This window comes from Hyla sarda, unplaced genomic scaffold, assembly GCF_029499605.1.
Source record: "Hyla sarda isolate aHylSar1 unplaced genomic scaffold, aHylSar1.hap1 scaffold_809, whole genome shotgun sequence".
Classification (NCBI taxonomy): domain Eukaryota; kingdom Metazoa; phylum Chordata; class Amphibia; order Anura; family Hylidae; genus Hyla; species Hyla sarda.
This window is the reverse complement of record NW_026610835.1, coordinates 77,388-103,079: the sequence shown is the minus strand read 5'-3', so window position 1 is coordinate 103,079 and position 25,692 is coordinate 77,388. Positions and strand designations below refer to the sequence as shown.

Genomic DNA, 25,692 nt, shown 5'->3' with positions numbered 1-25,692 from the left:
TAAACCCATTTCCACCTTTTTTCCCTTCTCTTCCTCTTACTTTTTTTTCACGTTTTTTTACGTTTTTCTCCTTTTCGCCTCTTTTCTGGGCGTATTATTCTTCTTTTTCTTCTTTTTTTTCGTCTAATGCATACCCCATCAGTGCAGCAATGCTTATTCAATACCGCCAGCAGATGGAGACACTGGGGGATAATTTTCTAAGGATTTATACTGATTTTTCCTGTCTGAATTTGTCGCACAGAAAGTTGCAGGCCAAATATGTGTGACATTTCTGCGACTTTAGCTTCTAGAGCATTTTTACAACATTATACATAGGTGCTGAATACATAAAAAGCGACTGTTCAGCGACAGACAAGTCGCATCGGCTGAAAGTAGGCCAGAATGTCAGTCCATGTTGGAGCAGGTTTAGATACAGTCTAAAGCATAGATCTCAAAGTCTGTGCACAGAATTTAGCAAGGGCCTCGCACCTTCTGATGCATCAGGTAGGTGCACAATAGCATAGCCTAACCCTCTGTACTTTGGTCTATATTGATGCGGGACATAGACAGCCAGCTGATGACCAATCCATTAGTGCAATGGATGGCTGGAAGCATTTGTCTTTGCCTTTGCAATACCACAGAAGCAATGCATGGTCAATGTACAGCAATGACACACCTGTGTGAACAGCCAGGAGACCCCCCCCCCCCATGTTATGTTACATAGTTACATAGTTAGTACGGTCGAAAAAAGACATATGTCCATCACGTTCAACCAGGGAATTAAGGGGTAGGGGTGTGGCGCGATATTGGGGAAGGGATGAGATTTTATATTTCTTCATAAGCATTAATCTTATTTTGTCAATTAGGAACATTCAGCACCCACCCGCTATCAAGGCAGCTGCCTATCATGTCATGCCCTATCTGCACAGGTGTGCTGGCTACTCAAATGATCCAATTAAGGAGGCCATTTAGTCAGCAGCAGCAGAAGTCCTGTGCCTGGACGCTCCAACAGGGGCCAGACACAAGCAGAAGCAGAAGCAGCAGAAGCAGCAGCAGCACCACCTTTTGTTTTTTGGCTGCAGCAGCAGCAAGGCCCACAGGGCTGGCTAGCTGGCTAGCCAGCAAGCAGGTAGCAATGAAAGTAGGAATCTTTCTTTTTAACCCTGTAAGGGGGTGGTGCACTGTACCCGAAGATACTGCCATATCGGGTCAATGCATAGGGCGACGGAAGCAAGCTTCGAAATCGGCCCCCGTTCTCAAAAATCCATTTAATATATGGTCCCCAGATAGGGGACGTATCAGATATTAAACTGATAAGAACAGATAAGGTTTCAACAAAATTTTATTGAATAAATAAGAAACCATACAAAATTTAAAATGCAAAATAATAAAAGGTTCACAAAAGTTTTAAAATACAAATAATAAAACCAGTAATAAAAGGAGAAAAAATAAAAATGGCAGGATAAAACATTATACAAATGTCATAAAAACTGATTATACTGTTATTTCGTTCCATAGAGGCAGACACCACATGGATGCTGCCTCGCTGGCCCCCAACTGTTTCTTGTCTCTTAGGTAATAGATGTACATCTCACTCAGGGCCAGCTTTATACAGTTTTTAACATCAATAAAATCATGTTTAAAAAGTAAGATGTTCCTAACTTTCCAGATGGCATTTTTAAAACAATTAATAATCATCCAGCAGATCATCTGCTGTTTAAAATTGGGGCAGTTAAAAAGACCGTAAAAGACACATTCGTGATTAAAATCTTTTAGGCCGCAGGCCCACTTCAAAAGTGGGCCTACCTTCCTCCAAAGCTCCCGTGCAAAAGGGCAGTTCCAAAATATGTGCAGCACCGTTTCGTCCACTCCGCAGCCATCTCTCGGGCACTTGGCTCTCGCCACCAGTCCTCGCCTGTGCTGAAACTCACGAGTAGGGAGGCACTGGTGGACGATTGCCCAGGCAAGATCCCTGTGTACATTCGCCAGAAACTTCCCGTACACGTTCCGCCATACCTTTTTGGATCTTGCCTGTGTGAAATTGGACACTGCCAGGGTAACCTCACTCCGCCTGAGGACCTTTGATACCTTTCTCTGGTCCCCCAGTATGTCAGGCTCCAAATCTTGGAGACCTAGGAGCCTGACTGTCTTTTCCAACACCACATAATGTTTTGGGGGACACAGAAGCACCGGAGCGTTCAGAGGGATGCGCAACCATCTTTTAAAAACCATGCCCGCAGCGTACCTTAAAAAGCAGCTAAAAATGCCATCGGATTTAATAATTTTAAAACAGAAACAGAAATACTTTATGTAAAAGAAAGTAAAAAGGTTAGGAACATCTTTCCCGCCATTATCTTTACTTTTGTACATAAAATCACGCTTTAATTTCTCCATTTTTGAACCCCATAAAAAAGTAAAAACAATTCTAGTTACTTTTTTAATGTATAAAATAGATGGAGGAAATACCATGGCAATGTATAGCATAATAGGGAGTAAAACCATCTTTATTATTAAAATCTTCCCCTCCATGGTAAGGTTTCTAAGATTCCACATTAAAATCTTCTTCTCCATCTTAGCTATAGCTGAATCCCAGTTAGGGCTCCCATCATTGACCTGGTTAAAAACAATACCTAAAACTTTAATTTGATCCTGTTGCATTGTGACTCCTGGGGTGATGGATGAATCCCAGGAGCCAATATAAAAACAGTCACATTTATCTGTGTTTAGCTTAAAACCAGAGACCTCGCAGAAATAGCTGGTGTTCCTCAATGCCCCCCTCATGGATGGAGAGTCCGGGCACAGTATGGTGACATCATCCATGTACCCCAACACCTTTAGATGGGTCCCTCCTCCACCAGGTATCGGTACGCCTCTTACTACCCGGTCTTTTCTGAGGAGGGCCATCAGTGGTTCGATTGCGCAAATAAAAAGGAGTGGGGACAGGGGGCAGCCCTGTTTGACACCTGATAAAAGAGGAACACCGCTGGTTAAAAAGCCATTAACAGAGACTTGACTAAAACAGGATCGGTATAAAAGCATGATTCGGCTTAAAATCGTTTCAGGCACTGCCATCTTTTTAAGAACTAAAAACAGGTATTCATGGGAGACCCTATCAAAGGCTTTTTCAAAGTCTAAGGATAAAATTGCTACAGTTTGATTTCTATCCTTAAAATACCATAAAACATCTCTTAAAATATTTAGGGATTCAGCTATAGACCTTCCAGGTACCCCACAAACCTGATTTGGGTGAATTAATTTATGAATAAAAGGTTTAAAACGGACAGCTAATAACTTGGCTAAAACTTTATAATCGACATTTAAAAGTGTGATGGGGCGCCAATTTTTTAGCATATCCTTTTCACCCTTTTTAAAAAGTAATGATACAATCCCCCTCCTCCAGGAAGGGGGAAGTTCATTAACAATAAAAGTTTCTTTATACAATAAAACCATATCATCCTTTAAAATATCCCAAAAAGCTAAATAAAATTCGATGGGTAAACCATCTTCCCCAGGGGCCTTCCCACTAGAAAAACTTTTAAAAACAAATAAAAGTTCATCTAAGTTAAGATCACGGGATAAAACCTCCTGGTCTAAAACATCTAGCTTAAAATCAAGGGAATTAAGAACATGTTCTAAAAAGGATGGATTAAGATCTTTCTTATTAAAAAGAAGCTGGTAGAAGTTAAAAACTGCATCTAACATGCCTTTTGGAGTGGATTCACCCTCAAGGTTTTGGATGATATCCCTCCTATTCATCACTTTTTTAAAAAAGAAACGGGAACATTTCTCGCCCTCCTCCAGGTGCTGCACATGTGAGTTAAAAATGATTTGTTTCCCTTTCTTTTCTATGGCATGTTTTATTTCAGTTTTAAGGTTTAAAATATCATTTTCTACATCCATACCAGCTTCTTTCAATTTAAAAAGTACATTTAAACGCATGTTAAGAACATAAAACCACTGTTTTTCCATTTTTGCCTTCTTCTTACCTGCTTTGATAAAAAAAAATCTGATTTTAGATTTGGTGCCCTCCCACCAGTGCAGCATAGGCTCGTGGGGTTTTCTTTGTGATTGCCAGCATTGGTAGGTCCGCACAAACTCCTCTTTTATCTCAGGGTCCTCTAGGAGTGTGGTGTTTAATCTCCAGAGGCCCCTTTTTGCTTTTTGCTCCCCCTCTAGCTCCAGGCCCACCAAGAGGAGCTTATGATCAGAGAAGATATTCTGCTCGAGCGTGCATTTCAGGGGTTTAAAAGCTCTAGAGGAAAAAATAAAATCGATTCTGGAGCTCACTCTTCCATTGGACCATGTGGCGCCTGGGTCCTCCGGCAAGAGATCCTTCCAGCAATCTTTCAAATTAAAATCATCAATAAAATTTTTAAGCAGGTAAGAAGTGCGGTCTTTACGATTAATATCCCCACCCTGCCGGTGTTCCCCATCACGTATGCAGTTAAAATCACCTCCCACCAGCAGGGGGGAAGACCCAACACAAAACAGTGGTAAAATTTCAAATAGTTCTGCCCGCTCCTGTTTATCAGGAGGGGCATACACATTTAAAACACGAATTAAAAGTCCATTAAAATATAGATGAATTAAAAGAGCTCTGCCAGGCACAATCTCAGTTACTGTATGAATAGAAAAGGACTGGCCTCGGCAGAGCAGCCCAACACCCACAGAACGACAGTCATTTGCACCGGACCATATGGATGGGCCCAGCTTCCAGTCTTCTTTTAAGTCTTTATAGTCCATTTTACTAGGGATTCCACATTCTTGTAGCAGGCAAAGGTCAAAGTCACATGTCTCTAGATAAGAAAATAAAGCAGCCCTGCGATCAGGGCTCTTTAAGGACCTCACATTGAGTGAGGCAATTTTTACAGGGATAGGCATAGTTTATGGAGAGTCCGTGCTTGGAGAATCAAAGTCAATAATAAGCTGCGTACCGTCATCCCCCGCCTGCGGGGTCATCAGCTCCTTGATGTTCTGAGGGTCGGAGCTTGAGATCGATGATGCCCCGACCCTGAGCTCGCTCTCGTCCGAACTACGGCACGCCGCTTTCCTTTGAATGTCTTCCTCTTCTTCTTCTCTTTGTCTTTTAAATGTCACACTGCTGTCCATATCCTCTGTGTTGCTCTCACTCGATGTAATCTCTGGCCCCCGGCTGATGGATCTGCGTCTTCTTTCATCATTTGACGACTGGAACTGCTGCACAGGGGCCTGTGAGGCCTCTTTTCCGGAACCTTTGCCGCTACCTTGGGAAGTTTTCATCGCTTGTTCCCCAGCAAGCGTTGCTGAGGACTGTTGCTCCAACTTCCCCATCGATCGACGATGGCCAGTTTTACCCACCGGGTCCACTGCTGGCGGGGCAGCAAACCCTGGTTTGGCGCCACTTGTCTTCTTGGCCCTGTCCTGTATAGGCGGAGTAACAGGACCGGGCTCAGACCTGGCCACCTGGCTCCCCTTCCGGCGGGCTTTCACCGGGGCCTCTTCGTCCGGAGCAGGGCGACCCTGGGCCAAGCCAGTACCTGGCTTATGCGGCAATTTTGGGTCCACTTTTGCCCCCACCGAGGCCCGTCGGCTGCCACCCGCCACAGGTGAGCCCCCTTCAGAAGTTTCGGCGGGCTCTTGAGCCAGGTAGGAAGTCGATCGACGTCTTTCAATTTCCCGGGCAGTAAACTCGATCACCCGCCCGGGCTTCGTGGAATCCCCATGGCCTCCCCCTAGCACTACCACCGGTGGGCCCCCCGATGGAGCACCAGAGGTCTTGGGCCTGGACCCATCAGTACCTGCCATCTGGGGTTTGGGCATCTTAAAAAAGGACGTCTTTTGTCCTGTCCCCTCTTTGGGTGGGCCCAGCCTTGACCCACCCATCGTAGTTTTTGCTTTATGGGGACAGGAATTAAAATCGTGATTTTCCTCTCCGCAGAGGTTGCACCTTATCGTATGGCTACATCTTGAGGCTATGTGACCTTCTTGGCCACACCTATTGCAGCGAATCACACGCTCCGCGCCGCAGGTCTCCTGGGTGTGGCCAAACCTCAAGCAATTTCGGCAATACATAGGCATTTGAGGATAGAACAGGAAGCCCCGAACTCTCCCGATGGCAAAATTTGGGGGCGGATGGCAAAGACCCCCAATACCACCGGGATCCTTACGGAGCTTGACCCAGAACTTCCTCTTGCCGTTCCAGAACCGCACGGAGTTCAAGATTTTGTTTGCGAATCGCACCTCTTCGCAGTATCGCCGAAGAAAAGTGGCTATATCCTCCGTGGTCACATGAGGGCTGTGCATAGCCACCACCAACGGTATATGTTCCTCACCATAGAGGAACTGGAACGAAAGACCGTCGAGTCGATCGTCCCTCTGGTCCGCACCAGACAAGGTTGCATAGATGTTATCGCAACACGCCGTGGCCGTGAAGGTGACGGTATACAGGCCACGGCTTTCCTGGTCATTTAGACACAGGATGTCCTCCCTATTGAGGCGGAAGTAGTCAAGAAGAATCACCTCCGCAATGAAGCGGAGGTTCTTCAACTGACGATGGCTCTCCGACACCTCTATGCGGATGGTATTTCGCATCGACATTTCCCCAGAGGGGAAAGCCCAGGAGAACGGCATCTTCCACACCCAGGGACTAAGCCCCTTCCCCAATAGCAGCAGGGGCTCGGAATCCCGCTATAAAAGCGGAACCCTTACCCAAGGCAGAGGTCGGGGGTACCCTAGGTGCTTCCGAAGCTACAGGTAACGCTCAACGTACCGAAAATGCCTTCTGAGACACAAGGTCCCAGAGACAGGGGGATCGCAACCCGTTGTCCGTGGACTAAGCCCGCTCCCCAATAGCAGCAAGGGGGTGAAGTCCCTCCGTAAGGAGAGACAATCCCCCAAGGCCGAGAAGCGGGGTACCACAGACACCTTCCGACCAGACCAAATGCAGATACTACACTTGATCTTAGCCAAAAGGCCGAGAAGCGATAACCGTGAAAGGGGCGGGCCCAACAAGGTCCCCTTCATGGGCACTATCACTGCTTGCTGTCAGGGAGGCTGCCAGACAATTTTCCATGCACACTCTGGGCTGGGGGGCAGTCAACCACCAGTACACACAGCAGAACCTAAACCCATACCATTATTGCTAAGCAGCAAGACAGGGGCCCATTGCACTCCCACGGGGCCTTTTTAAATGCAATCCATAACCCGGATTTGCCAGGAACCCTTCTTACTCCTCCTACTTGCATGTGACACTGGGCTTAGGATCTGCATAGGAAACACACACACAAGCACACACCTACCTTTGTTGCCTGCAGATGCCTCCTTGGCTGTCCCCAAACGGTATCAAACCAACACCCACGGGAAGCTGTAAGCATAGAGGACATGCCTGCACCCCATTGGACTTACCTGTGTGGGTTAAATCCGGGTTATTTGACAACCTATGGCGGTGATGGTTCTGCTCAGGCAGAGCAGTGCTGATGCTCCTCATAAAGCTGTCGCTGCTGTGAAGGTTCTAGGTGACATCACAAATCCCTTTGGTTACATACACAACAAAGCTGGGTTGTTGTTGTTTACACTCTGCAAGGCCTGTGGAAGTGAGTGACATCATAGCACTGTAGTTCTGAGGGTTCAAGATGGATGCAACAATCTCCTGTTGCTTCTATGAAGGCCGTAATAGACGACATCACCAAACAGCTCCATAGTCACATACACAGCAAAGGAGAGATGTTGTTTACACCTAGTGATGTCAGTGGTATTGAGTGACATCACAGCACAGTGCTAAGGCTCCTGGGCCTGGACACAGCAGCGGCTGCAATATCTCAACGGAGAATACGTTTATATCTATGTGTGTGTGTGCGCATATATATATATATATATATATATATATATATATATATATATATATATTTCTCCGCCGAAATCACTTTTAAACCCATTTCCACCTTTTTTTCCCTTCTCTTCCTCTTACTTTTTTTTCACGTTTTTTTACGTTTTTCTCCTTTTCGCCTCTTTTCTGGGCGTATTATTCTTCTTTTTCTTCTTTTTTTTCGTCTAATGCATACCCCATCAGTGCAGCAATGCTTATTCAATACCGCCAGCAGATGGAGACACTGGGGGATAATTTTCTAAGGATTTATACTGATTTTTCCTGTCTGAATTTGTCGCACAGAAAGTTGCAGGCCAAATATGTGTGACATTTCTGCGACTTTAGCTTCTAGAGCATTTTTACAACATTATACATAGGTGCTGAATACATAAAAAGCGACTGTTCAGCGACAGACAAGTCGCATCGGCTGAAAGTAGGCCAGAATGTCAGTCCATGTTGGAGCAGGTTTAGATACAGTCTAAAGCATAGATCTCAAAGTCTGTGCACAGAATTTAGCAAGGGCCTCGCACCTTCTGATGCATCAGGTAGGTGCACAATAGCATAGCCTAACCCTCTGTACTTTGGTCTATATTGATGCGGGACATAGACAGCCAGCTGATGACCAATCCATTAGTGCAATGGATGGCTGGAAGCATTTGTCTTTGCCTTTGCAATACCACAGAAGCAATGCATGGTCAATGTACAGCAATGACACACCTGTGTGAACAGCCAGGAGACCCCCCCCCCCCATGTTATGTTACATAGTTACATAGTTAGTACGGTCGAAAAAAGACATATGTCCATCACGTTCAACCAGGGAATTAAGGGGTAGGGGTGTGGCGCGATATTGGGGAAGGGATGAGATTTTATATTTCTTCATAAGCATTAATCTTATTTTGTCAATTAGGAACATTCAGCACCCACCCGCTATCAAGGCAGCTGCCTATCATGTCATGCCCTACCTGCACAGCTGTGCTGGCTACTCAAATGATCCAATTAAGGAGGCCATTTAGTCAGCAGCAGCAGAAGTCCTGTGCCTGGACGCTCCAACAGGGGCCAGACACAAGCAGAAGCAGAAGCAGCAGAAGCAGCAGCAGCACCACCTTTTGTTTTTTGGCTGCAGCAGCAGCAAGGCCCACAGGGCTGGCTAGCTGGCTAGCCAGCAAGCAGGTAGCAATGAAAGTAGGAATCTTTCTTTTTAACCCTGTAAGGGGGTGGTGCACTGTACCCGAAGATACTGCCATATCGGGTCAATGCATAGGGCGACGGAAGCAAGCTTCGAAATCGGCCCCCGTTCTCAAAAATCCATTTAATATATGGTCCCCAGATAGGGGACGTATCAGATATTAAACTGATAAGAACAGATACTACACTTGATCTTAGCCAAAAGGCCGAGAAGCGATAACCGTGAAAGGGGCGGGCCCAACAAGGTCCCCTTCATGGGCACTATCACTGCTTGCTGTCAGGGAGGCTGCCAGACAATTTTCCATGCACACTCTGGGCTGGGGGGCAGTCAACCACCAGTACACACAGCAGAACCTAAACCCATACCATTATTGCTAAGCAGCAAGACAGGGGCCCATTGCACTCCCACGGGGCCTTTTTAAATGCAATCCATAACCCGGATTTGCCAGGAACCCTTCTTACTCCTCCTACTTGCATGTGACACTGGGCTTAGGATCTGCATAGGAAACACACACACAAGCACACACCTACCTTTGTTGCCTGCAGATGCCTCCTTGGCTGTCCCCAAACGGTATCAAACCAACACCCACGGGAAGCTGTAAGCATAGAGGACATGCCTGCACCCCATTGGACTTACCTGTGTGGGTTAAATCCGGGTTATTTGACAACCTATGGCGGTGATGGTTCTGCTCAGGCAGAGCAGTGCTGATGCTCCTCATAAAGCTGTCGCTGCTGTGAAGGTTCTAGGTGACATCACAAATCCCTTTGGTTACATACACAACAAAGCTGGGTTGTTGTTGTTTACACTCTGCAAGGCCTGTGGAAGTGAGTGACATCATAGCACTGTAGTTCTGAGGGTTCAAGATGGATGCAACAATCTCCTGTTGCTTCTATGAAGGCCGTAATAGACGACATCACCAAACAGCTCCATAGTCACATACACAGCAAAGGAGAGATGTTGTTTACACCTAGTGATGTCAGTGGTATTGAGTGACATCACAGCACAGTGCTAAGGCTCCTGGGCCTGGACACAGCAGCGGCTGCAATATCTCAACGGAGAATACGTTTATATCTATGTGTGTGTGTGCGCATATATATATATATATATATATATATATATATATATATATATATATTTCTCCGCCGAAATCACTTTTAAACCCATTTCCACCTTTTTTTCCCTTCTCTTCCTCTTACTTTTTTTTCACGTTTTTTTACGTTTTTCTCCTTTTCGCCTCTTTTCTGGGCGTATTATTCTTCTTTTTCTTCTTTTTTTTCGTCTAATGCATACCCCATCAGTGCAGCAATGCTTATTCAATACCGCCAGCAGATGGAGACACTGGGGGATAATTTTCTAAGGATTTATACTGATTTTTCCTGTCTGAATTTGTCGCACAGAAAGTTGCAGGCCAAATATGTGTGACATTTCTGCGACTTTAGCTTCTAGAGCATTTTTACAACATTATACATAGGTGCTGAATACATAAAAAGCGACTGTTCAGCGACAGACAAGTCGCATCGGCTGAAAGTAGGCCAGAATGTCAGTCCATGTTGGAGCAGGTTTAGATACAGTCTAAAGCATAGATCTCAAAGTCTGTGCACAGAATTTAGCAAGGGCCTCGCACCTTCTGATGCATCAGGTAGGTGCACAATAGCATAGCCTAACCCTCTGTACTTTGGTCTATATTGATGCGGGACATAGACAGCCAGCTGATGACCAATCCATTAGTGCAATGGATGGCTGGAAGCATTTGTCTTTGCCTTTGCAATACCACAGAAGCAATGCATGGTCAATGTACAGCAATGACACACCTGTGTGAACAGCCAGGAGACCCCCCCCCCATGTTATGTTACATAGTTACATAGTTAGTACGGTCGAAAAAAGACATATGTCCATCACGTTCAACCAGGGAATTAAGGGGTAGGGGTGTGGCGCGATATTGGGGAAGGGATGAGATTTTATATTTCTTCATAAGCATTAATCTTATTTTGTCAATTAGGAACATTCAGCACCCACCCGCTATCAAGGCAGCTGCCTATCATGTCATGCCCTACCTGCACAGGTGTGCTGGCTACTCAAATGATCCAATTAAGGAGGCCATTTAGTCAGCAGCAGCAGAAGTCCTGTGCCTGGACGCTCCAACAGGGGCAAGACACAAGCAGAAGCAGAAGCAGCAGAAGCAGCAGCAGCACCACCTTTTGTTTTTTGGCTGCAGCAGCAGCAAGGCCCACAGGGCTGGCTAGCTGGCTAGCCAGCAAGCAGGTAGCAATGAAAGTAGGAATCTTTCTTTTTAACCCTGTAAGGGGGTGGTGCACTGTACCCGAAGATACTGCCATATCGGGTCAATGCATAGGGCGACGGAAGCAAGCTTCGAAATCGGCCCCCGTTCTCAAAAATCCATTTAATATATGGTCCCCAGATAGGGGACGTATCAGATATTAAACTGATAAGAACAGATACTACACTTGATCTTAGCCAAAAGGCCGAGAAGCGATAACCGTGAAAGGGGCGGGCCCAACAAGGTCCCCTTCATGGGCACTATCACTGCTTGCTGTCAGGGAGGCTGCCAGACAATTTTCCATGCACACTCTGGGCTGGGGGGCAGTCAACCACCAGTACACACAGCAGAACCTAAACCCATACCATTATTGCTAAGCAGCAAGACAGGGGCCCATTGCACTCCCACGGGGCCTTTTTAAATGCAATCCATAACCCGGATTTGCCAGGAACCCTTCTTACTCCTCCTACTTGCATGTGACACTGGGCTTAGGATCTGCATAGGAAACACACACACAAGCACACACCTACCTTTGTTGCCTGCAGATGCCTCCTTGGCTGTCCCCAAACGGTATCAAACCAACACCCACGGGAAGCTGTAAGCATAGAGGACATGCCTGCACCCCATTGGACTTACCTGTGTGGGTTAAATCCGGGTTATTTGACAACCTATGGCGGTGATGGTTCTGCTCAGGCAGACCAGTGCTGATGCTCCTCATAAAGCTGTCGCTGCTGTGAAGGTTCTAGGTGACATCACAAATCCCTTTGGTTACATACACAACAAAGCTGGGTTGTTGTTGTTTACACTCTGCAAAGCCTGTGGAAGTGAGTGACATCATAGCACTGTAGTTCTGAGGGTTCAAGATGGATGCAACAATCTCCTGTTGCTTCTATGAAGGCCGTAATAGACGACATCACCAAACAGCTCCATAGTCACATACACAGCAAAGGAGAGATGTTGTTTACACCTAGTGATGTCAGTGGTATTGAGTGACATCACAGCACAGTGCTAAGGCTCCTGGGCCTGGACACAGCAGCGGCTGCAATATCTCAACGGAGAATACGTTTATATCTATGTGTGTGTGTGCGCATATATATATATATATATATATATATATATATATATATATATATTTCTCCGCCGAAATCACTTTTAAACCCATTTCCACCTTTTTTTCCCTTCTCTTCCTCTTACTTTTTTTTCACGTTTTTTTACGTTTTTCTCCTTTTCGCCTCTTTTCTGGGCGTATTATTCTTCTTTTTCTTCTTTTTTTTCGTCTAATGCATACCCCATCAGTGCAGCAATGCTTATTCAATACCGCCAGCAGATGGAGACACTGGGGGATAATTTTCTAAGGATTTATACTGATTTTTCCTGTCTGAATTTGTCGCACAGAAAGTTGCAGGCCAAATATGTGTGACATTTCTGCGACTTTAGCTTCTAGAGCATTTTTACAACATTATACATAGGTGCTGAATACATAAAAAGCGACTGTTCAGCGACAGACAAGTCGCATCGGCTGAAAGTAGGCCAGAATGTCAGTCCATGTTGGAGCAGGTTTAGATACAGTCTAAAGCATAGATCTCAAAGTCTGTGCACAGAATTTAGCAAGGGCCTCGCACCTTCTGATGCATCAGGTAGGTGCACAATAGCATAGCCTAACCCTCTGTACTTTGGTCTATATTGATGCGGGACATAGACAGCCAGCTGATGACCAATCCATTAGTGCAATGGATGGCTGGAAGCATTTGTCTTTGCCTTTGCAATACCACAGAAGCAATGCATGGTCAATGTACAGCAATGACACACCTGTGTGAACAGCCAGGAGACCCCCCCCCCCATGTTATGTTACATAGTTACATAGTTAGTACGGTCGAAAAAAGACATATGTCCATCACGTTCAACCAGGGAATTAAGGGGTAGGGGTGTGGCGCGATATTGGGGAAGGGATGAGATTTTATATTTCTTCATAAGCATTAATCTTATTTTGTCAATTAGGAACATTCAGCACCCACCCGCTATCAAGGCAGCTGCCTATCATGTCATGCCCTACCTGCACAGGTGTGCTGGCTACTCAAATGATCCAATTAAGGAGGCCATTTAGTCAGCAGCAGCAGAAGTCCTGTGCCTGGACGCTCCAACAGGGGCCAGACACAAGCAGAAGCAGAAGCAGCAGAAGCAGCAGCAGCACCACCTTTTGTTTTTTGGCTGCAGCAGCAGCAAGGCCCACAGGGCTGGCTAGCTGGCTAGCCAGCAAGCAGGTAGCAATGAAAGTAGGAATCTTTCTTTTTAACCCTGTAAGGGGGTGGTGCACTGTACCCGAAGATACTGCCATATCGGGTCAATGCATAGGGCGACGGAAGCAAGCTTCGAAATCGGCCCCCGTTCTCAAAAATCCATTTAATATATGGTCCCCAGATAGGGGACGTATCAGATATTAAACTGATAAGAACAGATACTACACTTGATCTTAGCCAAAAGGCCGAGAAGCGATAACCGTGAAAGGGGCGGGCCCAACAAGGTCCCCTTCATGGGCACTATCACTGCTTGCTGTCAGGGAGGCTGCCAGACAATTTTCCATGCACACTCTGGGCTGGGGGGCAGTCAACCACCAGTACACACAGCAGAACCTAAACCCATACCATTATTGCTAAGCAGCAAGACAGGGGCCCATTGCACTCCCACGGGGCCTTTTTAAATGCAATCCATAACCCGGATTTGCCAGGAACCCTTCTTACTCCTCCTACTTGCATGTGACACTGGGCTTAGGATCTGCATAGGAAACACACACACAAGCACACACCTACCTTTGTTGCCTGCAGATGCCTCCTTGGCTGTCCCCAAACGGTATCAAACCAACACCCACGGGAAGCTGTAAGCATAGAGGACATGCCTGCACCCCATTGGACTTACCTGTGTGGGTTAAATCCGGGTTATTTGACAACCTATGGCGGTGATGGTTCTGCTCAGGCAGAGCAGTGCTGATGCTCCTCATAAAGCTGTCGCTGCTGTGAAGGTTCTAGGTGACATCACAAATCCCTTTGGTTACATACACAACAAAGCTGGGTTGTTGTTGTTTACACTCTGCAAGGCCTGTGGAAGTGAGTGACATCATAGCACTGTAGTTCTGAGGGTTCAAGATGGATGCAACAATCTCCTGTTGCTTCTATGAAGGCCGTAATAGACGACATCACCAAACAGCTCCATAGTCACATACACAGCAAAGGAGAGATGTTGTTTACACCTAGTGATGTCAGTGGTATTGAGTGACATCACAGCACAGTGCTAAGGCTCCTGGGCCTGGACACAGCAGCGGCTGCAATATCTCAACGGAGAATACGTTTATATATATGTGTGTGTGTGCGCGTATATATATATATATATATATATATATATATATATATATATATATTTCTCCGCCGAAATCACTTTTAAACCCATTTCCACCTTTTTTTCCCTTCTCTTCCTCTTACTTTTTTTTCACGTTTTTTTACGTTTTTCTCCTTTTCGCCTCTTTTCTGGGCGTATTATTCTTCTTTTTCTTCTTTTTTTTCGTCTAATGCATACCCCATCAGTGCAGCAATGCTTATTCAATACCGCCAGCAGATGGAGACACTGGGGGATAATTTTCTAAGGATTTATACTGATTTTTCCTGTCTGAATTTGTCGCACAGAAAGTTGCAGGCCAAATATGTGTGACATTTCTGCGACTTTAGCTTCTAGAGCATTTTTACAACATTATACATAGGTGCTGAATACATAAAAAGCGACTGTTCAGCGACAGACAAGTCGCATCGGCTGAAAGTAGGCCAGAATGTCAGTCCATGTTGGAGCAGGTTTAGATACAGTCTAAAGCATAGATCTCAAAGTCTGTGCACAGAATTTAGCAAGGGCCTCGCACCTTCTGATGCATCAGGTAGGTGCACAATAGCATAGCCTAACCCTCTGTACTTTGGTCTATATTGATGCGGGACATAGACAGCCAGCTGATGACCAATCCATTAGTGCAATGGATGGCTGGAAGCATTTGTCTTTGCCTTTGCAATACCACAGAAGCAATGCATGGTCAATGTACAGCAATGACACACCTGTGTGAACAGCCAGGAGACCCCCCCCCCCATGTTATGTTACATAGTTACATAGTTAGTACGGTCGAAAAAAGACATATGTCCATCACGTTCAACCAGGGAATTAAGGGGTAGGGGTGTGGCGCGATATTGGGGAAGGGATGAGATTTTATATTTCTTCATAAGCATTAATCTTATTTTGTCAATTAGGAACATTCAGCACCCACCCGCTATCAAGGCAGCTGCCTATCATGTCATGCCCTACCTGCACAGGTGTGCTGGCTACTCAAATGATCCAATTAAGGAGGCCATTTAGTCAGCAGCAGCAGAAGTCCTGTGCCTGGACGCTCCAACAGGGGCCAGACACAAGCAGAAGCAGAAGCAGCAGAAGCAGCAGCAGCACCACCTTTTGTTTTTTGGCTGCAGCAGCAGCAAGGCCCACAGGGCTGGCTAGCTGGCTAGCCAGCAAGCAGGTAGCAATGAAAGTAGGAATCTTTCTTTTTAACCCTGTAAGGGGGTGGTGCACTGTACCCGAAGATACTGCCATATCGGGTCAATGCATAGGGCGACGGAAGCAAGCTTCGAAATCGGCCCCCGTTCTCAAAAATCCATTTAATATATGGTCCCCAGATAGGGGACGTATCAGATATTAAACTGATAAGAACAGATACTACACTTGATCTTAGCCAAAAGGCCGAGAAGCGATAACCGTGAAAGGGGCGGGCCCAACAAGGTCCCCTTCATGGGCACTATCACTGCTTGCTGTCAGGGAGGCTGCCAGACAATTTTCCATGCACACTCTGGGCTGGGGGGCAGTCAACCACCAGTACACACAGCAGAACCTAAACCCATACCATTATTGCTAAGCAGCAAGACAGGGGCCCATTGCACTCCCACGGGGCCTTTTTAAATGCAATCCATAACCCGGATTTGCCAGGAACCCTTCTTACTCCTCCTACTTGCATGTGACACTGGGCTTAGGATCTGCATAGGAAACACACACACAAGCACACACCTACCTTTGTTGCCTGCAGATGCCTCCTTGGCTGTCCCCAAACGGTATCAAACCAACACCCACGGGAAGCTGTAAGCATAGAGGACATGCCTGCACCCCATTGGACTTACCTGTGTGGGTTAAATCCGGGTTATTTGACAACCTATGGCGGTGATGGTTCTGCTCAGGCAGAGCAGTGCTGATGCTCCTCATAAAGCTGTCGCTGCTGTGAAGGTTCTAGGTGACATCACAAATCCCTTTGGTTACATACACAACAAAGCTGGGTTGTTGTTGTTTACACTCTGCAAGGCCTGTGGAAGTGAGTGACATCATAGCACTGTAGTTCTGAGGGTTCAAGATGGATGCAACAATCTCCTGTTGCTTCTATGAAGGCCGTAATAGACGACATCACCAAACAGCTCCATAGTCACATACACAGCAAAGGAGAGATGTTGTTTACACCTAGTGATGTCAGTGGTATTGAGTGACATCACAGCACAGTGCTAAGGCTCCTGGGCCTGGACACAGCAGCGGCTGCAATATCTCAACGGAGAATACGTTTATATCTATGTGTGTGTGTGCGCATATATATATATATATATATATATATATATATATATATATATATATATTTCTCCGCCGAAATCACTTTTAAACCCATTTCCACCTTTTTTTCCCTTCTCTTCCTCTTACTTTTTTTTCACGTTTTTTTACGTTTTTCTCCTTTTCGCCTCTTTTCTGGGCGTATTATTCTTCTTTTTCTTCTTTTTTTTCGTCTAATGCATACCCCATCAGTGCAGCAATGCTTATTCAATACCGCCAGCAGATGGAGACACTGGGGGATAATTTTCTAAGGATTTATACTGATTTTTCCTGTCTGAATTTGTCGCACAGAAAGTTGCAGGCCAAATATGTGTGACATTTCTGCGACTTTAGCTTCTAGAGCATTTTTACAACATTATACATAGGTGCTGAATACATAAAAAGCGACTGTTCAGCGACAGACAAGTCGCATCGGCTGAAAGTAGGCCAGAATGTCAGTCCATGTTGGAGCAGGTTTAGATACAGTCTAAAGCATAGATCTCAAAGTCTGTGCACAGAATTTAGCAAGGGCCTCGCACCTTCTGATGCATCAGGTAGGTGCACAATAGCATAGCCTAACCCTCTGTACTTTGGTCTATATTGATGCGGGACATAGACAGCCAGCTGATGACCAATCCATTAGTGCAATGGATGGCTGGAAGCATTTGTCTTTGCCTTTGCAATACCACAGAAGCAATGCATGGTCAATGTACAGCAATGACACACCTGTGTGAACAGCCAGGAGACCCCCCCCCCCATGTTATGTTACATAGTTACATAGTTAGTACGGTCGAAAAAAGACATATGTCCATCACGTTCAACCAGGGAATTAAGGGGTAGGGGTGTGGCGCGATATTGGGGAAGGGATGAGATTTTATATTTCTTCATAAGCATTAATCTTATTTTGTCAATTAGGAACATTCAGCACCCACCCGCTATCAAGGCAGCTGCCTATCATGTCATGCCCTACCTGCACAGGTGTGCTGGCTACTCAAATGATCCAATTAAGGAGGCCATTTAGTCAGCAGCAGCAGAAGTCCTGTGCCTGGACGCTCCAACAGGGGCCAGACACAAGCAGAAGCAGAAGCAGCAGAAGCAGCAGCAGCACCACCTTTTGTTTTTTGGCTGCAGCAGCAGCAAGGCCCACAGGGCTGGCTAGCTGGCTAGCCAGCAAGCAGGTAGCAATGAAAGTAGGAATCTTTCTTTTTAACCCTGTAAGGGGGTGGTGCACTGTACCCGAAGATACTGCCATATCGGGTCAATGCATAGGGCGACGGAAGCAAGCTTCGAAATCGGCCCCCGTTCTCAAAAATCCATTTAATATATGGTCCCCAGATAGGGGACGTATCAGATATTAAACTGATAAGAACAGATACTACACTTGATCTTAGCCAAAAGGCCGAGAAGCGATAACCGTGAAAGGGGCGGGCCCAACAAGGTCCCCTTCATGGGCACTATCACTGCTTGCTGTCAGGGAGGCTGCCAGACAATTTTCCATGCACACTCTGGGCTGGGGGGCAGTCAACCACCAGTACACACAGCAGAACCTAAACCCATACCATTATTGCTAAGCAGCAAGACAGGGGCCCATTGCACTCCCACGGGGCCTTTTTAAATGCAATCCATAACCCGGATTTGCCAGGAACCCTTCTTACTCCTCCTACTTGCATGTGACACTGGGCTTAGGATCTGCATAGGAAACACACACACAAGCACACACCTACCTTTGTTGCCTGCAGATGCCTCCTTGGCTGTCCCCAAACGGTATCAAACCAACACCCACGGGAAGCTGTAAGCATAGAGGACATGCCTGCACCCCATTGGACTTACCTGTGTGGGTTAAATCCGGGTTATTTGACAACCTATGGCGGTGATGGTTCTGCTCAGGCAGAGCAGTGCTGATGCTCCTCATAAAGCTGTCGCTGCTGTGAAGGTTCTAGGTGACATCACAAATCCCTTTGGTTACATACACAACAAAGCTGGGTTGTTGTTGTTTACACTCTGCAAGGCCTGTGGAAGTGAGTGACATCATAGCACTGTAGTTCTGAGGGTTCAAGATGGATGCAACAATCTCCTGTTGCTTCTATGAAGGCCGTAATAGACGACATCACCAAACAGCTCCATAGTCACATACACAGCAAAGGAGAGATGTTGTTTACACCTAGTGATGTCAGTGGTATTGAGTGACATCACAGCACAGTGCTAAGGCTCCTGGGCCTGGACACAGCAGCGGCTGCAATATCTCAACGGAGAATACGTTTATATCTATGTGTGTGTGTGCGCATATATATATATATATATATATATATATATATATATATATATATATTTCTCCGCCGAAATCACTTTTAAACCCATTTCCACCTTTTTTTCCCTTCTCTTCCTCTTACTTTTTTTTCACGTTTTTTTACGTTTTTCTCCTTTTCGCCTCTTTTCTGGGCGTATTATTCTTCTTTTTCTTCTTTTTTTTCGTCTAATGCATACCCCATCAGTGCAGCAATGCTTATTCAATACCGCCAGCAGATGGAGACACTGGGGGATAATTTTCTAAGGATTTATACTGATTTTTCCTGTCTGAATTTGTCGCACAGAAAGTTGCAGGCCAAATATGTGTGACATTTCTGCGACTTTAGCTTCTAGAGCATTTTTACAACATTATACATAGGTGCTGAATACATAAAAAGCGACTGTTCAGCGACAGACAAGTCGCATCGGCTGAAAGTAGGCCAGAATGTCAGTCCATGTTGGAGCAGGTTTAGATACAGTCTAAAGCATAGATCTCAAAGTCTGTGCACAGAATTTAGCAAGGGCCTCGCACCTTCTGATGCATCAGGTAGGTGCACAATAGCATAGCCTAACCCTCTGTACTTTGGTCTATATTGATGCGAGACATAGACAGCCAGCTGATGACCAATCCATTAGTGCAATGGATGGCTGGAAGCATTTGTCTTTGCCTTTGCAATACCACAGAAGCAATGCATGGTCAATGTACAGCAATGACACACCTGTGTGAACAGCCAGGAGACCCCCCCCCCCATGTTATGTTACATAGTTACATAGTTAGTACGGTCGAAAAAAGACATATGTCCATCACGTTCAACCAGGGAATTAAGGGGTAGGGGTGTGGCGCGATATTGGGGAAGGGATGAGATTTTATATTTCTTCATAAGCATTAATCTTATTTTGTCAATTAGGAACATTCAGCACCCACCCGCTATCAAGGCAGCTGCCTATCATGTCATGCCCTACCTGCACAGGTGTGCTGGCTACTCAAATGATCCAATTAAGGAGGCCATTTAGTCAGCAGCAGCAGAAGTCCTGTGCCTGGACGCTCCAACAGGGGCCAGACACAAGCAGAAGCAGAAGCAGCAGAAGCAGCAGCAGCACCACCTTTTGTTTTTTGGCTGCAGCAGCAGCAAGGCCCACAGGGCTGGCTAGCTGGCTAGCCAGCAAGCAGGTAGCAATGAAAGTAGGAATCTTTCTTTTTAACCCTGTAAGGGGGTGGTGCACTGTACCCGAAGATACTGCCATATCGGGTCAATGCATAGGGCGACGGAAGCAAGCTTCGAAATCGGCCCCCGTTCTCAAAAATCCATTTAATATATGGTCCCCAGATAGGGGACGTATCAGATATTAAACTGATAAGAACAGATACTACACTTGATCTTAGCCAAAAGGCCGAGAAGCGATAACCGTGAAAGGGGCGGGCCCAACAAGGTCCCCTTCATGGGCACTATCACTGCTTGCTGTCAGGGAGGCTGCCAGACAATTTTCCATGCACACTCTGGGCTGGGGGGCAGTCAACCACCAGTACACACAGCAGAACCTAAACCCATACCATTATTGCTAAGCAGCAAGACAGGGGCCCATTGCACTCCCACGGGGCCTTTTTAAATGCAATCCATAACCCGGATTTGCCAGGAACCCTTCTTACTCCTCCTACTTGCATGTGACACTGGGCTTAGGATCTGCATAGGAAACACACACACAAGCACACACCTACCTTTGTTGCCTGCAGATGCCTCCTTGGCTGTCCCCAAACGGTATCAAACCAACACCCACGGGAAGCTGTAAGCATAGAGGACATGCCTGCACCCCATTGGACTTACCTGTGTGGGTTAAATCCGGGTTATTTGACAACCTATGGCGGTGATGGTTCTGCTCAGGCAGAGCAGTGCTGATGCTCCTCATAAAGCTGTCGCTGCTGTGAAGGTTCTAGGTGACATCACAAATCCCTTTGGTTACATACACAACAAAGCTGGGTTGTTGTTGTTTACACTCTGCAAGGCCTGTGGAAGTGAGTGACATCATAGCACTGTAGTTCTGAGGGTTCAAGATGGATGCAACAATCTCCTGTTGCTTCTATGAAGGCCGTAATAGACGACATCACCAAACAGCTCCATAGTCACATACACAGCAAAGGAGAGATGTTGTTTACACCTAGTGATGTCAGTGGTATTGAGTGACATCACAGCACAGTGCTAAGGCTCCTGGGCCTGGACACAGCAGCGGCTGCAATATCTCAACGGAGAATACGTTTATATCTATGTGTGTGTGTGCGCATATATATATATATATATATATATATATATATATATTCTCCGCCGAAATCACTTTTAAACCCATTTCCACCTTTTTTTCCCTTCTCTTCCTCTTACTTTTTTTTCACGTTTTTTTACGTTTTTCTCCTTTTCGCCTCTTTTCTGGGCGTATTATTCTTCTTTTTCTTCTTTTTTTTCGTCTAATGCATACCCCATCAGTGCAGCAATGCTTATTCAATACCGCCAGCAGATGGAGACACTGGGGGATAATTTTCTAAGGATTTATACTGATTTTTCCTGTCTGAATTTGTCGCACAGAAAGTTGCAGGCCAAATATGTGTGACATTTCTGCGACTTTAGCTTCTAGAGCATTTTTACAACATTATACATAGGTGCTGAATACATAAAAAGCGACTGTTCAGCGACAGACAAGTCGCATCGGCTGAAAGTAGGCCAGAATGTCAGTCCATGTTGGAGCAGGTTTAGATACAGTCTAAAGCATAGATCTCAAAGTCTGTGCACAGAATTTAGCAAGGGCCTCGCACCTTCTGATGCATCAGGTAGGTGCACAATAGCATAGCCTAACCCTCTGTACTTTGGTCTATATTGATGCGGGACATAGACAGCCAGCTGATGACCAATCCATTAGTGCAATGGATGGCTGGAAGCATTTGTCTTTGCCTTTGCAATACCACAGAAGCAATGCATGGTCAATGTACAGCAATGACACACCTGTGTGAACAGCCAGGAGACCCCCCCCCCATGTTATGTTACATAGTTACATAGTTAGTACGGTCGAAAAAAGACATATGTCCATCACGTTCAACCAGGGAATTAAGGGGTAGGGGTGTGGCGCGATATTGGGGAAGGGATGAGATTTTATATTTCTTCATAAGCATTAATCTTATTTTGTCAATTAGGAACATTCAGCACCCACCCGCTATCAAGGCAGCTGCCTATCATGTCATGCCCTACCTGCACAGGTGTGCTGGCTACTCAAATGATCCAATTAAGGAGGCCATTTAGTCAGCAGCAGCAGAAGTCCTGTGCCTGGACGCTCCAACAGGAGCCAGACACAAGCAGAAGCAGAAGCAGCAGAAGCAGCAGCAGCACCACCTTTTGTTTTTTGGCTGCAGCAGCAGCAAGGCCCACAGGGCTGGCTAGCTGGCTAGCCAGCAAGCAGGTAGCAATGAAAGTAGGAATCTTTCTTTTTAACCCTGTAAGGGGGTGGTGCACTGTACCCGAAGATACTGCCATATCGGGTCAATGCATAGGGCGACGGAAGCAAGCTTCGAAATCGGCCCCCGTTCTCAAAAATCCATTTAATATATGGTCCCCAGATAGGGGACGTATCAGATATTAAACTGATAAGAACAGATACTACACTTGATCTTAGCCAAAAGGCCGAGAAGCGATAACCGTGAAAGGGGCGGGCCCAACAAGGTCCCCTTCATGGGCACTATCACTGCTTGCTGTCAGGGAGGCTGCCAGACAATTTTCCATGCACACTCTGGGCTGGGGGGCAGTCAACCACCAGTACACACAGCAGAACCTAAACCCATACCATTATTGCTAAGCAGCAAGACAGGGGCCCATTGCACTCCCACGGGGCCTTTTTAAATGCAATCCATAACCCGGATTTGCCAGGAACCCTTCTTACTCCTCCTACTTGCATGTGACACTGGGCTTAGGATCTGCATAGGAAACACACACACAAGCACACACCTACCTTTGTTGCCTGCAGATGCCTCCTTGGCTGTCCCCAAACGGTATCAAACCAACACCCACGGGAAGCTGTAAGCATAGAGGACATGCCTGCACCCCATTGGACTTACCTGTGTGGGTTAAATCCGGGTTATTTGACAACCTATGGCGGTGATGGTTCTGCTCAGGCAGAGCAGTGCTGATGCTCCTCATAAAGCTGTCGCTGCTGTGAAGGTTCTAGGTGACATCACAAATCCCTTTGGTTACATACACAACAAAGCTGGGTTGTTGTTGTTTACACTCTGCAAGGCCTGTGGAAGTGAGTGACATCATAGCACTGTAGTTCTGAGGGTTCAAGATGGATGCAACAATCTCCTGTTGCTTCTATGAAGGCCGTAATAGACGACATCACCAAACAGCTCCATAGTCACATACACAGCAAAGGAGAGATGTTGTTTACACCTAGTGATGTCAGTGGTATTGAGTGACATCACAGCACAGTGCTAAGGCTCCTGGGCCTGGACACAGCAGCGGCTGCAATATCTCAACGGAGAATACGTTTATATCTATGTGTGTGTGTGCGCATATATATATATATATATATATATATATATATATATATATATATTTCTCCGCCGAAATCACTTTTAAACCCATTTCCACCTTTTTTTCCCTTCTCTTCCTCTTACTTTTTTTTCACGTTTTTTTACGTTTTTCTCCTTTTCGCCTCTTTTCTGGGCGTATTATTCTTCTTTTTCTTCTTTTTTTTCGTCTAATGCATACCCCATCAGTGCAGCAATGCTTATTCAATACCGCCAGCAGATGGAGACACTGGGGGATAATTTTCTAAGGATTTATACTGATTTTTCCTGTCTGAATTTGTCGCACAGAAAGTTGCAGGCCAAATATGTGTGACATTTCTGCGACTTTAGCTTCTAGAGCATTTTTACAACATTATACATAGGTGCTGAATACATAAAAAGCGACTGTTCAGCGACAGACAAGTCGCATCGGCTGAAAGTAGGCCAGAATGTCAGTCCATGTTGGAGCAGGTTTAGATACAGTCTAAAGCATAGATCTCAAAGTCTGTGCACAGAATTTAGCAAGGGCCTCGCACCTTCTGATGCATCAGGTAGGTGCACAATAGCATAGCCTAACCCTCTGTACTTTGGTCTATATTGATGCGGGACATAGACAGCCAGCTGATGACCAATCCATTAGTGCAATGGATGGCTGGAAGCATTTGTCTTTGCCTTTGCAATACCACAGAAGCAATGCATGGTCAATGTACAGCAATGACACACCTGTGTGAACAGCCAGGAGACCCCCCCCCCCCCCCATGTTATGTTACATAGTTACATAGTTAGTACGGTCGAAAAAAGACATATGTCCATCACGTTCAACCAGGGAATTAAGGGGTAGGGGTGTGGCGCGATATTGGGGAAGGGATGAGATTTTATATTTCTTCATAAGCATTAATCTTATTTTGTCAATTAGGAACATTCAGCACCCACCCGCAATCAAGGCAGCTGCCTATCATGTCATGCCCTACCTGCACAGGTGTGCTGGCTACTCAAAGGAGGCCATTTAGTCAGCAGCAGCAGAAGTCCTGTGCCTGGACGCTCCAACAGGGGCCAGACACAAGCAGAAGCAGAAGCAGCAGAAGCAGCAGCAGCACCACCTTTTGTTTTTTGGCTGCAGCAGCAGCAAGGCCCACAGGGCTGGCTAGCTGGCTAGCCAGCAAGCAGGTAGCAATGAAAGTAGGAATCTTTCTTTTTAACCCTGTAAGGGGGTGGTGCACTGTACCCGAAGATACTGCCATATCGGGTCAATGCATAGGGCGACGGAAGCAAGCTTCGAAATCGGCCCCCGTTCTCAAAAATCCATTTAATATATGGTCCCCAGATAGGGGACGTATCAGATATTAAACTGATAAGAACAGATACTACACTTGATCTTAGCCAAAAGGCCGAGAAGCGATAACCGTGATAAGGGGCGGGCCCAACAAGGTCCCCTTCATGGGCACTATCACTGCTTGCTGTCAGGGAGGCTGCCAGACAATTTTCCATGCACACTCTGGGCTGGGGGGCAGTCAACCACCAGTACACACAGCAGAACCTAAACCCATACCATTATTGCTAAGCAGCAAGACAGGGGCCCATTGCACTCCCACGGGGCCTTTTTAAATGCAATCCATAACCCGGATTTGCCAGGAACCCTTCTTACTCCTCCTACTTGCATGTGACACTGGGCTTAGGATCTGCATAGGAAACACACACACAAGCACACACCTACCTTTGTTGCCTGCAGATGCCTCCTTGGCTGTCCCCAAACGGTATCAAACCAACACCCACGGGAAGCTGTAAGCATAGAGGACATGCCTGCACCCCATTGGACTTACCTGTGTGGGTTAAATCCGGGTTATTTGACAACCTATGGCGGTGATGGTTCTGCTCAGGCAGAGCAGTGCTGATGCTCCTCATAAAGCTGTCGCTGCTGTGAAGGTTCTAGGTGACAT

At 46.1% G+C, this 25,692-nt stretch overlaps 9 non-coding genes and 1 pseudogene across 9 annotated transcripts; all 10 read right to left on the bottom strand.

Annotated features, from left to right (window-relative positions):
• Positions 1 to 1,150: 1,150 nt before the first annotated feature.
• LOC130347058 (U2 spliceosomal RNA) lies at positions 1,151 to 1,336 on the bottom strand. Its single transcript, XR_008885070.1, has one exon. It is a non-coding gene; the product is annotated as a U2 spliceosomal RNA (small nuclear RNA).
• Positions 1,337 to 6,725: 5,389 nt separating this feature from the next.
• Positions 6,726 to 6,943, bottom strand: LOC130347067 (U2 spliceosomal RNA; annotated as a pseudogene).
• A 2,091-nt stretch (positions 6,944 to 9,034) lies between these two features.
• Positions 9,035 to 9,225, bottom strand: LOC130347093 (U2 spliceosomal RNA). The gene has a single exon (XR_008885098.1). It is a non-coding gene; the product is annotated as a U2 spliceosomal RNA (small nuclear RNA).
• A 2,087-nt stretch (positions 9,226 to 11,312) lies between these two features.
• Positions 11,313 to 11,503, bottom strand: LOC130347092 (U2 spliceosomal RNA). The gene has a single exon (XR_008885097.1). It is a non-coding gene; the product is annotated as a U2 spliceosomal RNA (small nuclear RNA).
• A 2,086-nt stretch (positions 11,504 to 13,589) lies between these two features.
• On the bottom strand, positions 13,590 to 13,780 carry LOC130347091 (U2 spliceosomal RNA). The gene has a single exon (XR_008885096.1). It is a non-coding gene; the product is annotated as a U2 spliceosomal RNA (small nuclear RNA).
• A 2,088-nt stretch (positions 13,781 to 15,868) lies between these two features.
• Positions 15,869 to 16,059, bottom strand: LOC130347089 (U2 spliceosomal RNA). Its single transcript, XR_008885094.1, has one exon. It is a non-coding gene; the product is annotated as a U2 spliceosomal RNA (small nuclear RNA).
• A 2,090-nt stretch (positions 16,060 to 18,149) lies between these two features.
• Positions 18,150 to 18,340, bottom strand: LOC130347088 (U2 spliceosomal RNA). Its single transcript, XR_008885093.1, has one exon. It is a non-coding gene; the product is annotated as a U2 spliceosomal RNA (small nuclear RNA).
• A 2,088-nt stretch (positions 18,341 to 20,428) lies between these two features.
• LOC130347087 (U2 spliceosomal RNA) lies at positions 20,429 to 20,619 on the bottom strand. Its single transcript, XR_008885092.1, has one exon. It is a non-coding gene; the product is annotated as a U2 spliceosomal RNA (small nuclear RNA).
• Positions 20,620 to 22,695: 2,076 nt separating this feature from the next.
• Positions 22,696 to 22,886, bottom strand: LOC130347086 (U2 spliceosomal RNA). The gene has a single exon (XR_008885091.1). It is a non-coding gene; the product is annotated as a U2 spliceosomal RNA (small nuclear RNA).
• Positions 22,887 to 24,964: 2,078 nt separating this feature from the next.
• LOC130347084 (U2 spliceosomal RNA) lies at positions 24,965 to 25,155 on the bottom strand. Its single transcript, XR_008885090.1, has one exon. It is a non-coding gene; the product is annotated as a U2 spliceosomal RNA (small nuclear RNA).
• Between the last annotated feature and the right edge of the window lie 537 nt (positions 25,156 to 25,692).